The 16,678-nt window shown below is 36.3% G+C and overlaps 1 protein-coding gene across 3 annotated transcripts in view; it reads right to left on the reverse strand.

Annotated features, from left to right (window-relative positions):
• The window catches only part of GRIK2 (glutamate ionotropic receptor kainate type subunit 2), a 625,962-nt gene that overhangs the window by 196,722 nt on the left and 412,562 nt on the right, over window positions 1-16,678 (reverse strand). The window lies entirely within an intron of this gene.

Consider the following 16,678-nt stretch of genomic DNA (forward strand, 5'->3'; position numbering starts at 1 on the left):
AATGGTGGTTGCCAGAGGACAGGGGGCTGGAGGGTACAATATAGGTGAAGGGAATTTAGAAGTACAAACCTCCAGTTATAAAATAAATAAGCAATGGTGATGTAATATACTGCATAGGGAATATGATCAACAATATGGTAACAACTTTGAATGGGGATAGATGGTTACTAGAGTTATCCTAGTAGTTATCCTGGTGATCACAATGTATGCAAATTAGGTAGTACACCTGAAACTAACATAATATTGTACATCAACTATATTTCAATAAAAGAATTTTTATAACTTAGTAAAAAGATAAACAACGCAGTTAAAAAATGGCAAATGTTTAGATGGAATTTCTCAAATTCCTTTTTTTACTTTATCCCATTCTCTTCGAAGAGCATGCTTTCTCTTTTCATTTTTTAATTATCATCCAGTAAGTCTGCTTTTATTTTCTTTTCTCCTTGATTATTATCTATAAAATGAATAAACAGGTCATATTAATATCTATCTATTCATTCATTTATTCATCCATTCAACAACCACTTAATAGATGTCCATAATGTTCCAGGCATTGTTCTGTGTCATGAAGATAAGAAGACTAATAAAACATGGTACCTACTCTTAAGGAACATTACAGTCTAGTGACCACAGAGACAGACAAATAAACAGGTAAGTACAATGCAAAGTCACAGGGAAATAGCATTTGAATTCAGTTCTCAGCCCTGGTTGCACATTAAAGTTAAATTAAATATTTTACAATTAAAAGTATAATGCTGATGCCTGTGCTCCACTCCCAGAGATTCTGACGCAGTTTATCTAGGATGCTACCCTGGCATTATTACTTTTAAGAAACTTTCTAGGTGATTGTATTGTACAGTTGGGTCAGTTTTATGGATGTGACCTGTGTAGTTGCACAGGACCCAACACTCTGTAGACTTGTGTTAGGTTTAACACTCTGCTGGTGACCTTTTGAAGTTCTAAATAATTTTTTTACAGGAGATCCTCATTTTTCCTTTGCACTGGAGATGGAAGGGTAGTATCATGAGGACTTAAGTGAGGAAGCAGACTTTATTCCTATAAAATTCTGAAATACTATCTAAATATATAATCACTGTTGATCATAAGTGCTTGAGTTGATATCCTGCTTAGAATGGCATTCTTTTTCCTAAGATTATTTTTAAGCATCTACCTAAAACCAATTTTGATTCAGGAAATGAAGTTGAGGATTTGTCTTTCTATTGGCTTGGCCAAAAATTTCGTTCTGGTTTTTCCATAAGATGGCACAGAAAAATCCGAATGAACTTTCCGGCCAACCCAATACAATAGTCTCCCTTTAGGTAATTTTTTACTATTTAGACACTGGATGAATTTGAATGCATGTTTGGGAGAGAGAAAAGCAAACCAAAAGGAGGAAGATATGATTTGTCAAATGATTGCAACGTGGAGTTTTCAATCATTAGGATTCTGTTTCATATAATTTAGTAAAACAATTAGAGTTTGGAGACTCTGGTCTTAGAAAGGAGGACTCAACATTAGCCATCCACTAACTCTACTTACGTTTCTCCAAAAACAGCTGAAATACACTGATAGAAAACTGGATTAGAATAAAGAACTGATACTAACTGGCTTTCTACCCTCATCACACCCAAAAGTTGATCAAATACTGGCAGTCTCTTCAGTGTGCCTGAATATGCATGTAAAACACGTGGCATGAGAATTATCCATCAATGATCAGTAGTTAGCGGCACATATCTACTGAAAGTTCTTTTTTATACAATGAATAGTGAGTATAACTTTCAGCGGCTGCCTTTTGTAATCAATAAAATCAACAAATGTTTATTGAGTATCCATCACTTAAAAGAAAATACCCTGCTTTAGGACTAAGGTGCTTCTCCTAAGCATCTTTTAATCTACTTGAAATACAGCACTTGCACGGGAAAATGTAAATACTACAAGTTTTCACGTAAGTGCCTAAGAAATAAATTGAATAGAAAAAAGACCATTAGGTGCCAGTTAAAGGAAAGTAAAGATGTCCCAAAATAGTCAGATAAATCATCCTAGAGAAAAGGGCATCAGAAAAATGGATTGTAGAATGAGTATAAATTAGATAAATGGGGAGAAGTAAGAGTTGTTCAATGCAAGAGAAATGAAGCGGCACATGGCCTGAAGAAGAGGAATGATGGTTTCTAAGAGGAAGATGTTCATAAACATGTTAGAAAGCCTTAGGGGAAAATATTAAACATGAGCACCATTCATTACTTATTAATTTTAAATGACTTTATACCCATTAAAATGATCACTTATTGATAATTTTGTGCCAGGAACTATGGTTATATTTTCTAAATTTTTACCTCTAATACAGAGTTTCAAGTTGCACATTATTATTATCCTCATTATAAGGTAAGGTAACTTGCCCAAGGTAAATCATCTACCAAGTGGCAGACTCAAGATTTGAACCTAGATTTTCTCATTTCCATTTGTCCCTTCAACCTGCAGAAAAGCCCTTTCTCAGTTAGGTATTAAATTCAGTTACCAAGTGTCAACTAACTGTAGAATCTGTCTGCTCCTCTGCTGAGGGTTAGTGGGGTGGGTAGTTTAAGGATTTGCATATGTAAGTAAACTCCTTCATAAATATCAACGAGGACCTAAAAGTTGTTATGATTTAACCTAAATATAGTGTATTTGTACATAGCGCATTCTTCTGGAAAATTATCCCACAAGTGTCATTTTGAAGAAAACATTCTGCAATTTAAAATATTTGGAAATTCCACATAATTGCATCCCTTTGAGGTATCCATAATACATATGAACTTATGAAAGACTTGGTGATAAAGAAACCTAGTGGATTTGGCTTAACTCAGTATTTCCTTTTTTTTTCTTTTAATTTTATTCTTGGCTGCGTTGGGTCTTAGTCGTGGCACGTGGGATCTTCGTTGTGGCACACGGGCTTCTCCCTAGTTGTGGCTCCGGGCTTTTCTCTCTCTAGTTGTGGTGCACAGGCTCCAGAGTACACGGGCTCTGTAGTTTGTGGCACACGGGCTCTCTAGTTGAGGCGCGTGGGCTTAGTTGTCCTGCGGCATGTGGGATTTTAGTTCCCTGACCAGGGATTGAAACTGCGTCCCGTGCATTGGAAGGCAGATTCCGTATTTCCTAAAACCTATTAACCAGAGTCATTGTAGGGTGTGCCTGCATTACACACCTATCAGAATTGTGGAGCACACTTGGACATTCTGATGTAATCAAATAATAAACACAATATGCTATTGCTACAGAGCATAGAGATTGCAGGCCGTATTATAAAAGTACTGTCTTGTTCTAAGGTCAGAGAGTATCACATTTGCCAAACAACTGCAAATTTAAAAGTTCAAATGAAGAAATATAAATTTAGATTTTCTTTTTAAGAGCACAAGGCTATGACAAACATGAAAAAAAATTATGGCTTTGGCTCTAATTACATTTGAACGCAGTATAAAAAATTCTCCATATAATATGAAATGCTTTCCAAACAGCTATGTGACAAAGGCATTTCTCTTCTATTAGTTCTTAAAGGAAGTGGTTAACAAAACAAAACAAAACAAAACAACATTCTGTTGGTTTGTTTGACCAATGTGCGTTTTATTCAAACAAGGTGGTGAAAACAAATTCATGTTATTTCTTTTAATTAATTACTAAATAGAACTAAAGCTAAGAGAGCTCAGAACATAAAATTTATAGGATTCAAGTTCATAGTACTCATTACTGTTTAGGTGTCTAATTAATGGCATAAATGCCTTTTGAGTAGTGGACCTAATAAAATACATTGACTGATAAATGGGTAAGAACCAGGGGAATCCTCTGTTATTCTGGATTTCTAGGCAAAAAACGGTCACTTTAGTGATGCCAGGAAAGTAAAACCTGCACGTGCTTTCTGCCATGGAAAGAGGTCTGTACTTTTCTTTCTTGAGTCGCTGTGGTAGGGTTAATTGGAGTCAGGATATAATCTGTCATTAGAGTACCATTTAAATCGCAAATAAAGAGAAGCAATTAGGAATCCATGTCCAGTAATCAAGTGTGGTTTAAAACACAGAGATCAGGACCTGAGAATCAGATATCGATCTGAAAGAGAAGTTAGGCTGTAAGTACCTGCCATAATTCAGGACTTACTGGTCTTGCAGGTCTCATGATTGTCATCTGACACCCACAACTTCCCAGACTCAAAGAACAGTACATTTTTTCCCAGACTCTTTATATTCCTGGGAAGCCCTGAATTTATAATTACTTGTCAAGCCAAACAGAATACAGCAGGTTTTAGGACAGAATCAACGGGAGCATCAGGGAAGGAAAGAAATGTTCAGCATTGTAGATTCACTGAAAACACATATGTGTTCTCTAAGTGAACAATATCACCAATAGTCATGATGCCAACCACCATCTATTTTGATACCTCCTAATATGATCTCCATTCCAGACCATTATCTTCAGGTATGGAACTACATGTCTAACTGCCAACCAGATCAATATACCATAGAAAAACTAAATGTAATATGTTCAAAATTAAATTCAATTTGTATTAACCCAATTTGCTCTTTCATATCAGTTCTATTTCCAGCCACATTTACCAGAATATAAAAGTGTCCTAATCTCTGACCTCTTCTTAAACTCCAATTTGTAAACTGTTACTATATATCCCCCTTTCTCCACCCTATATATCTTGGAAGTTGTATTTCCTTCCCCCAACCCTTTGGATGATGCCACAGTTTGGAACTTATCAGCTCTTACTCTTGCAATATTCTCTTGGCTGGTCTCACCCAATCCTAACTCGTGAACTACATGCAATTCTATCTGCGATACTAAGAAGGATTTTTTAAAATCTCAATTTGATTATATGGTTCACGTACTTAAAATCCTTCAAAATTGCCCCATTACGAATAGCAGACAGCCAAATTCCTTCAGGAGGACTACAAAGGCTTTCTTCTCTTTTGTTGCCTGCCTGATCACCCTCAACCACTACTTCTCTCCCACGTTGTCTGTGCTCCATCTGTAGTGGACTACTTACAGGTAGTTATTCATATACTCTAAGCACTTTCGCATGTCTGTGCCTTTCCCCACAGTCTGAAATATCTCGTATTCCTTCTTCACCTAACAGATTCCTACTCCTAAAGCAAACAGAGCTCAAGATTTTGTGAAAAGCGGGCACTGGCATCCCCTCTCCTAATTCCTTACCAAAGAAGTTCTGAAGCGCTGGGCAAATATAAAAATTCCCAACAGTAAAAAGTAAGAGTAACAAAGTCTTGCTGAAACTTGTGGGCATGGAATTCAGATATGTACAGAAAATCGTGTGTGGAAGATAACTGGTAGGTTGTAGGCAATGTGTAGAAACACTGGGGCCAGAGCATGAACACGTCATCAAAAAGGGCTTCATTCTACTTGAGAGATAAAACATGTTATGGACAGCTCTTAAGAAATAAGTTGTATAAGCAGACTGAAAAGAGAGGACTGGCTGTTGGTGATGACTTCTGTTTAAAAAAGAAGAATGGGCTCTTAGAATGGAAAACTGCAGATCCAAAATTCAGTCTATTTTCTTGTTTAGATGTAGGTGGCACCGCTGTCCCACCACTGCAATAGTATGTTGCTGTTGGCAGGGTAGGGTGGTCAAGTTGACCTACTCATCTGGCTGGGATTCATGACCTTTTCTTTTTTTTTTTTTTTTTTAATTCCTGAAAATATACAGTTATAAGGCAATTGATGAGGAAACTTCACTATCTTTTTGAAAGAATTGACACTAAATGTAAGGCCACAGGAAACCCAAAAGCCTTGGTCTCCTAAAGGTAGCTGAAAAAATGTTTTGTTCTTTTCCCCATCAGAATTTCTTGCTCAGAGGTCCATACTCTGTACCAACCAGAAAACTAGGTAGATTCTCCAACACATTTCTGGTAAACTACCCACCTCCCTTGCCCTGACCCTGGCAGAAAAGTTAAGGAGAAACTGAATCGACGTGACCCTGGATTCGCCATGCGAAAATCTAGAGAACTAAATTACAGTTTGTTATCAGTCAAAATTAAGTTCTCCAGCCTGTTGTTCCTTCTTCATTGAGAATGCTAGCAGCCAGATGATGTCACCTGAACTATGGGCTGTAGGATTCCTTTCAGAAATTATGCAACACAGAGAACAGATACATAGATACAAGTATTTATTAGACCATCTAGATGGAAAGCCACAGCCCTCCCAAAACAGTCCACTGTTATCTGAATTTCAAAGCTTGATGTCATTTGAGAGATAAAGGTTCTGCATAACCCCAAAGCACTCTGCTAATAACCATTAAGCTGTACTATGTATTTTTTATTTTAAAAGTATCTTCAAAGCACTTTTCAGAGAAAAACTCAGCCTTATATAAATTTATCATTAAATTATTTAAAACAAAATAAATAGAGCACTTAAGTAAAAAGAAGCTGGAAGACAGATAACCCAAAACACAAGGAAAGCAGGAGATAAATAATAAGGAAATAGAAGAAAAAGAGGTGAAGTAGAAAATAGGAAAGAAGAAAATACCTCGTTATGCATCAATGCACCATTTAAAATTGACTCAAAAAGAAGTAATAAAATGAATAGGCCAGTAACCATAAAAGAAATTGTATCAGTTATTAAATAAATCTTTCCAGAAAAAAATCTAAATACTGTGGAGTTTTTATTTTTGCCCTAATATAAAACAAATAACCTAATGATACATAGACTGCTTTAGAGCATAGCAAATGCTGTGGAACCAGTTCCCTTCTTTTTAAATGAAGTTAGCATAACACTGACATAAAAAGCTAACAAAATGGTGAAATACTGAAATTAAGGAGCAGTCATTATCAAATATACCTAAAAACAATATAGCAAACAAAGCATAGCAGTCCACTGAAATATTTTTCAACCATAATCAATAATAGTTTATCTCTGGAATGCAACTATTTTTAATATTTAGAAATTGATTAACACATTCATCAGAAAAATAATTACAACTGGAAAAATTAATAATAATCTCCATAGATGACCAATGTATTCAATAATAATTAGTGCCCAATCTTGAAAAATAATTAATTGGAAAACTAGGAATAAAAAGTCTTCTTGAGAACACATTATTGTAGCTAATAAAGAAAATACTATCAAAACAAGGAAAACAGGCTCAGAGAGTGAAGTTCTCACCAAATACAAATAAAACAGATAAAAGCAATTAAAATTAATAAAGGCAGAGATGCAATTATAGCTCTGCATAACAAGCATGATTAAATATCTAAACTACCAAAGAGAATTACTTGTAAATCTCTTAAATGTAGGAATATTTCTATAAAGTGACTCAAGGGAAACATTCACAAATAAATTATTTTCTTATATTTATATTATAAAAAATATAAAATCACTTTGTCTGAACTCATAAGTAGGGCCCACTAATGTTGTTTTAAAAGATAATTTTTTTTTTGGTGGTACGCGGGCCTCTCGCTGTTGTGGTCTCCCCCGTTGTGGAGTACAGGCTCCGGACGCGCAGGCTCAGCGGCCATGGCTCACGGCCCAGCCGCTCCGCGGCATGTGGGATCCTCCCGGACCGGGGCACGAACCCGTGTCCCCTGCATCGGCAGGCGGACTCTCAACCACTGCACCACCTTAAGGAAGCCCCTTAATTCTTTTTTTTTTTTTTTTTTTTTTTTAATTTATTTTTGGCTGTGTTGGGTCTTCGTTTCTGTGTGAGGGCTTTCTCTAGTTGCGGCGAGCGGGGGCCACCCTTCATCGCGGTGCGCGGGCCTCTCACCACCGCGGCCTCTGTTGTTGAGGAGCACAGGCTCAGTAGTTGTGGCTCATGGGCCCAGTCGCTCCGCGGCCCCTTAATTCTTAATTAGCCAACTTTTGGTGAATAAGTATGAAAGAAATTGTGAATCTTATAATTGGAAGATGATTAAAAAATAAAAGCATTTTATATGTATCAGTTTTATACAAAATATGTATTTAAGTGCTAATTTAGTTGATTATGTTTTATAAATTCTTTCAAAATAAATTCAGAAGATTGCTACATTATACATAAATGATTCATTTTAAGGTGCGTGTATTAATTTAAAATGCTATTTTTAAACCTGATGAGATCTAATGAGAATCCAGTATCATTAGTATTTGTAAAGTTTATTGACTCCTTGGTTTTATAGCTTCTTATATTACCCAAGGCCTGTAGACAATTTCACTTTTAATAATATCACCACTGGTCTAAACTACATCTTAGTCATTCTAAAATAATCTTGTTATTTTTTTCTTAGTTCAATTAAGGAAATGTCATGAATGTATGTAGTAAACTTTGATCTTAAAAATGGGAAGGGATCATATATTTAAGGGAATTAGTTAACAATAAACTTAACTACTACTATTTCATTACATTTTAATGATTCAGATTACCCTAAATGTAGTTGGAAAAATACATAGAAACCTAACTGCACAGGCCAAAAACAACGTTGCATTCATTTGGAACATGAATTTGTCAGGAAATGACCAATAAGAACAATAAGCAATAGATAAGCATAAATAATAATAACACAGTCGAATGTCATTACTCTATAGACAGGACAGTATTATTCATTTCTTTTTTCAGCCTCTGCCATTCCAAGTGTTATGCTTTTACTGCTCTGCTGTAGAGCTGAGAAATCTTTCCATTGTCTGAGCCCTGGTCTTTAAATTTCCTTCTAATCACCATGGCTCTTGGAGTCTGAACTCTGCCATCCCTAATTAACATTCAAGTCAGAAGCCTATGGTGCGCTACAGATTATCACAATTGGAAGTGAGAATACCGGGAGGGCAAAGTGAAAAACCTAGCAGCTACCATCAGAACAACTTAATGTTTTCAACAAGAGGCAGTACTAAAGATGACTGGCTTGTTAGGATCAAAAAGTACTGACAAGAGTCTCCATGTGAGCTCATATATTGTTCTCTTGCCTAGAAAACAAACCTCATTTTGACATCTCAAGACATTAAAAAGGCACTTTCACATGAACAGTCTGGATAGAAAATGAGTAACTATAATAATCTGTGGCTTATGTTTTAAAGAAACAACAAAATAGTGTAGCAGGTGTACAGAGCATGCCTATTAAGGTAGAATATTTTACCTAAATAATTTGTAATAAATTATGTTTATTACTTATTGATACTTTTAGCTTTTTTCAAAATTCAAGGGCATTCTGAGAATATCTACAAAAATTTCTTTCATTTTGCAAGTCTACTAAGCAAAGGCATCCTTTTTAATGCCTCATTCTCACATATCACACACACACGTACATCCCTTTAATACACTACTTAGCTGCTGCAAACTGTGTTTACCTCCTTTCAGAAGAATAACTTCAGAGAATGTACATAATGTACAAAAAAATCTAAGTCTTTATTGGCCCTAATTATCATTCTAAGAAGAGTTTTTGTTTTCACTCTATACCTATAGAAAATCTGCTGGGATTTGGGAAACTGAGAAGAATGTCTTTCTCCCTAAAATGGAGTATTTAATTACCTGAAATTGTAGTGAATCCTATAGAAATAATGACTGCATAATAGGTTGAAATTAGCTTTCAAGAAAAAAGGGATAGAATTCTGCTAGTTGTGCTCGTTCACCAACATTTCAGGAAAGATACTTACTGATGTCAGAGCAATAAGGGTTTAAAGGACAGTTTGGCTTAACGATTATCATTCATATTTTAGTAAAAACTGGTATGCTATTTAATTCCTCCACTTGACTGAATTATCAGTTTAGACTGGAGACATTGGTTGTTACTGTCTTTCTTCCGGTATTTGTATTTTGGCCATTAAATATTTCATTAGCTTAATTCCCAAGTGAAAGAAGAGGGAAAAAAATAAAAGCTGAACCTCCAATCAATCAAATGTGCCATTTCACTGCTTTTCCAGTAAAAGGTTTGATGGGAAGAGAGACTGTACCTATTAGCTAATCTCCAAACTGCATTTCATTTCTGAATCTAATTTATTATCCCCTTACATGGATAATCAAGATTTGACTAAACAAAATTATTGCCAACATCTCCATTCAGATACGACTAAACAGAACTCATTATCCCCCCTCCCAACATCTTTATCATGCTCTGTGGCAACGCTAATGCCCTGCCTCTTAGGCTTTTAACCTTGAAGTCCTCGTCCACCTTTCTCAGTTGTTTTTGCCCCACATGTAATTCATTCCCAAGAAATCTCATACACGATTGTTCAATGTTGCCATGTCTTTCCTCTTGCCTCTGGGTAAATGTCTCTTAAATCAGACTCTGTAAAGCCTCCATTCAGTAGTACCCAAGAACAAACCATACCTCCCTGTTCAAAATGTTACTTGACTCACTTCTTTGTTAAACTCTCTAAGAACAATCCATCCTTTCTTTCTTTTTGGTATCTGAATTATGAAATTTAAAGAGACTGGGGTATCCACTCTGGCTTGAGTGAATAGAAAAGCACTGGAGTTGTAAAGCAGAGACTAGCACACCATTGTGAAGCAATTATACTCCAATAAAGATGTTAAAAAAAAAAGAAAAGCACTGTAACCATAAACAGAGCTTAGAAATATAGGAGAAACAGATATTTTAAGGTCGGAATTGTAGAAGGAGGTTTGAACCATGCTGAGTTTGATCCTCGACATGCAGGTAGATGTATGTCCTATGAGCAGCTGCAAATTTACATCTAAGTCTCAGATCAAGGGCATAGTTAAAATTTAGATTACACAATTTTACACGGTACTATTGTGATTACATCTTTGAAAATGAGAAAGCTAAAGCAAAATGATCTCATTTCCATGTAGTTTGCTGTGGTTAAGCTGAACCAAAAATTCATATTTCTCCAATCATTCTTCTAGAACTTAAAATATATTGCTAATAATAAAATAATCTTCAAAAGATTATGGTGTTGACAATAGTGTTGGCAACGAAAAAGAATATAACAACAAAATGAAAATACTTAAGGGTCTTTATTATGGTAGCATTTTAAAATTAGATTTAATAAAGAAGGAGGAAGGAAGCAGGTGTGTGTGTGTATGTGTGTGTGTGATTATGTGGTAAAAAATGAGGTTCTGGTCACTTACAGAGCCTCTAAAGATTGGGACCCTAAGGTTTAAAAAATTACGCCTAATTTCACATTAAAACCAACAGCTTTCTTTCTCTATGATACCACCGCCAACAGTTTTATTTGATCTAGCTAATCTGGAGGTCTAGGAGAATACGAGAATTTATTTGAATTAAAACACATCAACTTTGTTGTAAAGCAGAAACTAACACACCATTGTAAAGCAATTATACCCCAATAAAGATGTTTAAAAAAAAAAAAAAAAAAAAAAACACACATCAAGATTAGAGCCAGAATGAAAAGAAGAAATGCAGGGCAAGCGTGATCCCTGAAACAGGAGGAAAAAATATGGTGAGAAAAGGTTTGGTTGCCTTTGAATAAGCTGGTTGCAGGGATGGGGTACGAGCAGCCTGAGTTTGAATGAGGCACCCATTTCACATTAACATGTATAAGTACTACTTATACACGTATACCTACTGTATCTTCCTTAAATTATTTTGATGTTACTAGCTCCACAACACAGGTTTAAAATTGCTTAGAAATTGTATAGTGATCGATAAGAATGAAAACCCTTTTTTCTTTGTGAAGCTGCATTATTTGGGTTTCCAAGCCCGAATGCTAGTAACTCTCTAAGAACTATGTGCTTGACTGTCGCTCTGTGACAATGGAAAGAGAAGAATCAGAGGGAAAACCCTATTGCAGGGACAGATTTGAAGGCCTAGAAATCTTTTTTTCTTTTTTAACATCTTTATTGGAGTATAATTGCTTTACAATGGTGTGTTAGTTTCTGCTTTATAACAAAGTGAATCAGCTATACATATACATATGTTCCCATATCTCTTCCCTCTTGTGTATCCCTCCCTCCCACCCTCCCTATCCCACCCGTCCAGGTGGTCACAAAGCACCGAGCTGATATCCCTGTGCTATGCGGCTGCTTCCCACTAGCTATCTATTTTACGTTTGGTAGTGTATATATGTCCATGCCTCTCTCCCGCTTTGTCCCAGCTTACCCTTCTCCCTCCCCATATCCTCTGCTTTTGTTGATATTATGGAAGAAGTTGCAGAACCATTTAGGGGACAATTCGGTCACTTCTCTCTTTTGTACTGTAATTCCTTCCACTGTCCTTGGGAGTTTGCTCCCAGATAAGCCTCCTGTATCTGTGGGCTGCAACAATAAAGCCTAACAAGCCTAAGCAAGTAAACTGAGTACTGAAATACACAACCTTCCAGGAAGTGCTAAGAAAATAAAAACTAAGACTAAGTTGCAGATGCAAGCACATTTGTTCAATTCATTGAGCAACCGGGAGGAAAGAACCTCCTTAAGAGTAAGTGACTTTTCTGAAACAGTCACCAAATTTATAGTCATTTGCATGCTAAAGTGCTACTAGTTGTTAAGGGAAAGAACATGTACAGTAGCATTTAGTGCTAGTAATCTTTTGATGGACAAAAATCAATTATTATACAGGAGCTGCACAGTGGGGAACACTCAACCTATTTAGACAGGCCTGAAGAAATCTATTGAAAACCAAGAACACAGAGGGAAAATAGGCATTCCTTCTATGAACTTAAATAAATATTCAGCCACCTGATACTGACCCTAGCTAGTGTACCCATAGTAGTAAGGACAACGGGATGAGGCTAATAAACTGAAAATAGAGCACACATTGTTCTCAAAAGCTCTCTACGTCTCATTCAGAAAGAGTATTCTTGTTATTATTTTTGGTGATTAGAAATTTATATTTTAACAATTGTTATGCAATAAACGAAATCATCATATATGAAAACACGGTTCTAAGGTTGATATCTGTAACTCCAATAATAATGATAAACACAAGAAGCAAGGGAATTTTAACCACTGAATCTGAAATTCAAAAGCCAGAGTGGTAATATGAGGAATATGAAAGAGAGGGCGTGAGTAGGCTGCAGTTTTAGGTCTAGACCTGCAGGTGAGGCTACATAATTTCCAAATTGTATGACATCATTTAAGTCAAAACTAACAAAATAAATATTTAAAAAATTGTTTAGAGCTTTCTAAAATGAACTCATTCCATGATATGACTACTGATACGTACTACGCCCATACAGTGTATTGGGCGTAGGTTATATTGTTGAAGAGGAGCAAAAAACATTAGTAAACAAGATGCTTAATCTCAATTCTAAAGAGAAAAAGTGAGATAGGCCCCGTTACTCTTTTGATTGCCCAGAAAAATCTGCGATTATGGTTTAAAGAAGCTGAAAGAAAACTGAGCGCTAAATTAGGAGAGGGGAGAAACAAGAGGCCCGAGGCATCCAAGCAAGAGTAGCCTAAATCTTGGCCCCTGAGGAAATGTCTAGATGTCTGGGGACACACCTGTGACGGCATCACAGTGCTCTAGCATATGTGGGATTTCTGGATGAGAAGCACTGCTTTAGGTGAACAATTTTCAATCAAGATGCTATTCTGGTCATAAACTATAGTTGTTAGACTTTTCCATCCTGGGCCACTAGAGACTTCATTTTACAGTATTGGTTGCTCAAGTTGGACACACAGATTGGTTGAAAGCCCACTTCTCTACTTTCTAGCTCTGTGACCATGAGCAGGTTACTTAGGCAATCTGCATACCAGCTTTCCCACCTGTAAAAGAGTATGGATAATGGTATCTACCTCAAAAGATTATTATGACAATTAAATGAGTAAATCTATGAGTAGTGCTTTGAACAATGTCTAGCACATAGCAGACATACCAAAAATGTGTATTATTTTTTTTAATGAACCATATTCATATAACCTTATTTAGTGAATTTGAGAAGCAGATAAAAGCACCAGCCTCAGTTATCATGGTCTTCTTTCAATTTTGCAAATTTTTCAAGATCTTTCCTGCTTTAGGGCCCTTGCATATGCTGTTCTCTCTGCTGAGAGTATTCCTTCCCCCTCTCTTTACCTTAATAATTTCTTCTCAAACTTCAACTCTCTATCCTTCGGCAGTGAGACCTAACCTGGCCCATCCTTCCACTCCTGATCCCTAGTGTAACTCTGGATCATTCTGTAAAAGGCATCACACACTTTATCTTTCTCTTATACCTTAATCACAAGGTGTGGTGTGTGGTACATGTGTGTGTGTGTGTGTGCGTGTGTGTAGTTCTCCTTATGAATCCTACCATTTTCTAAGCTCCATAAAGGCAGAGACCGTGTCTATTTTCTCCATCAAACATAGTGGTTTCGGGCTTCCCTGGTGGCGCAGTGGTTGAGAGTCCGCCTGCCGATGCAGGGGACACGGGTTCGTGCCCCAGTCCAGGAAGATCCCACATGCCACGGAGCGGCTGGGCCCGTGAACCATGGCCGCTGAGCCTGCACGTCCGGAGCCTGTGCTCCACAACGGGAGAGGCCACAACAGTGAGAGGCCCACGTACCGCAAACAAAACAAAACAAAAAAATATATATAGTGGTTATCACAAAGCCTGATATATCATCATCACTAAGTACCTATTCGTTAAATACAAAAAGAATGAATTAAAAAAATAAAATTCAAGAGAAATGGAGCTGATTATGATAAGCACACTGATGATGCCAAATTCTAGAAAACCTCACTGGCTCTTTTTAAGACACATAATAAAAATGTCAAACAAGAAGCATTAAGTGAACTTCTCTCTGTGGAGATATCATTATTCACAACATAGGCAGAATCTCCTCTGGGATTTTCCAAGAGAGAAAAGGACAAAATAATCATAACATTAATCAAATGATCATACTTCCTTATAAAATATAAATTAAGTATCTATAAATTATATCAAGTTGGCTTATATAAATAATGTAAATAATCTCTTCAAATCTTTTCCTGATTGTGGATACGCTGTGATCAGAATATTCAGAAAAAGAAGTTTTTCAACTAAGTGATATAAAAACAAATAACGTACCTTTCTTTTTAACAAAAATCACAACCTCTTTGAAACTACTACAGTGACATAGTCTAAAATATAAGTAACCTATTCATTAAAATGTAAGCTTAGAGTATGTGCCAGAGTTGATCTTACATCTTGGCTATATGGAGCAATGATCTGAGGAATAGTTCTCAATCATCATTACAGGTCAGAATTACCTGTGGAACTTAAAAAAATGAATATGTCCTACAGTTAAAGGTAGCAATAGTTTTTTAAAAGCTTTATGCCTGGCTCTCATATGAAGCTAAGATTAAATACCACTTGTTTATGAATAGATATAAAATTGTTTATTATTGAGAAAAATATTTGGATACTTTTTATAAAATAACTCTGAGTAATTAAGCAATACTGAGAAATTGTATGGGTAGTCTTAATCACCTGCTTTGTCTGGACAAGAAGTTTGCAATAACCTGAACACTTGAAAAATATTTAAATACAGCCATTTAAAAGTTGCTTATCCCCCTAATTTTCTGCTTAATTAAATATTGTTTATTTAATTTGACAAATATTTATTGAGTGCCTCCTATGCCCAAGTCACTCTTCTCTGACACTAAGAGATCTAAAAAGTGTAAAATTTGATTATTGGCCTTGTACAGATCTACAGATCCATGCCAAATAGAGACCCAGATATATACAAAATTTCTAAAATAAAAAAATGCATGGTAAGTGCTATGATAGAGTATTATGATACATGAAATGTATACTCCTCTGCCCACCCCAAACATACGCAACTAAATGAAAAGATAAAAGAGTTTCACAGAGAGCATGTCATCTGAGATGGGTCTGGAAGGATGAAAATTTTTCATAGGGGATCATAAAGAAGTGAGCAAAGATTTGGAGCCATAAAATAAGTGATGCATTTAAGAGTTTGGCTGGATCAGGAAGAACATAGAAAGGAGAATGGGGGCTGGTTGCTGAAGACGACAGATGTCCCTTGCCCAGCACTCTTTACTCTCTGAGCATTGTAGAGGCACATATGGTGTAAAAACAGGAGGCTTAGTCAGATCCTAATTCTCCAAGGATTGGTCGGTGATGTTTGGAGGAATATTGCACACATGAAATAACTTAAGAATAATATAGTATTCATTCTAAATAATATAAACTACTGACAAGTTCTATATTTCAGAAATGGAGAGAACCATATTGCAAACAAAGGGAACGGGGCTAACACAATCACAGTAATAGGCTAACTGATTACCCCAGTTCAGGTAAAATGCAGGATTCCTGAAGGGAATAATGGGAAATGACAATAGAAATGTGGGAGAAGACAAGACTGTAGAAAGCTCTGAATGTCAGGGTCAAAACGTGGGGGCCTTTTTAATGGTCAATATGGATTCACTAAAGACTTGTAAGCAGAGAAGCAGGAAATGACAGAGTTAGATCTTCACAGTGGAGAGTGAAGTGCATTTCAATGAGAGAAGGTTGTCAGCAGGAGGAATAGGTACATAGTTACTGTAATTGTCCCAGCAGCAGGTTATGAGATCCAGGATATACTGGCAGATAAAGGATATATTAGTGCCCTGTGAGGACATTCCATCTGAGGACCAGGGCTGGTGGATTGGTGGGTTTGGGAGTTATCTTTGAAAAGAGAAGGAGATATAAAATTAAGTTAAAGGGACCAGCAAAGTTTGGATATGATGAAGCAAGTATTTACTGAGGTTCTTAGCAAGGGAGTAATGAAAAATCCTCATGAACTTCCATCACTGTCATTTCATGATTACAAGGTTTGCTTCATTATCAAGAG

Source organism: Phocoena phocoena, chromosome 12 (genome assembly GCF_963924675.1).
Source record: "Phocoena phocoena chromosome 12, mPhoPho1.1, whole genome shotgun sequence".
NCBI lineage: Eukaryota > Metazoa > Chordata > Mammalia > Artiodactyla > Phocoenidae > Phocoena > Phocoena phocoena.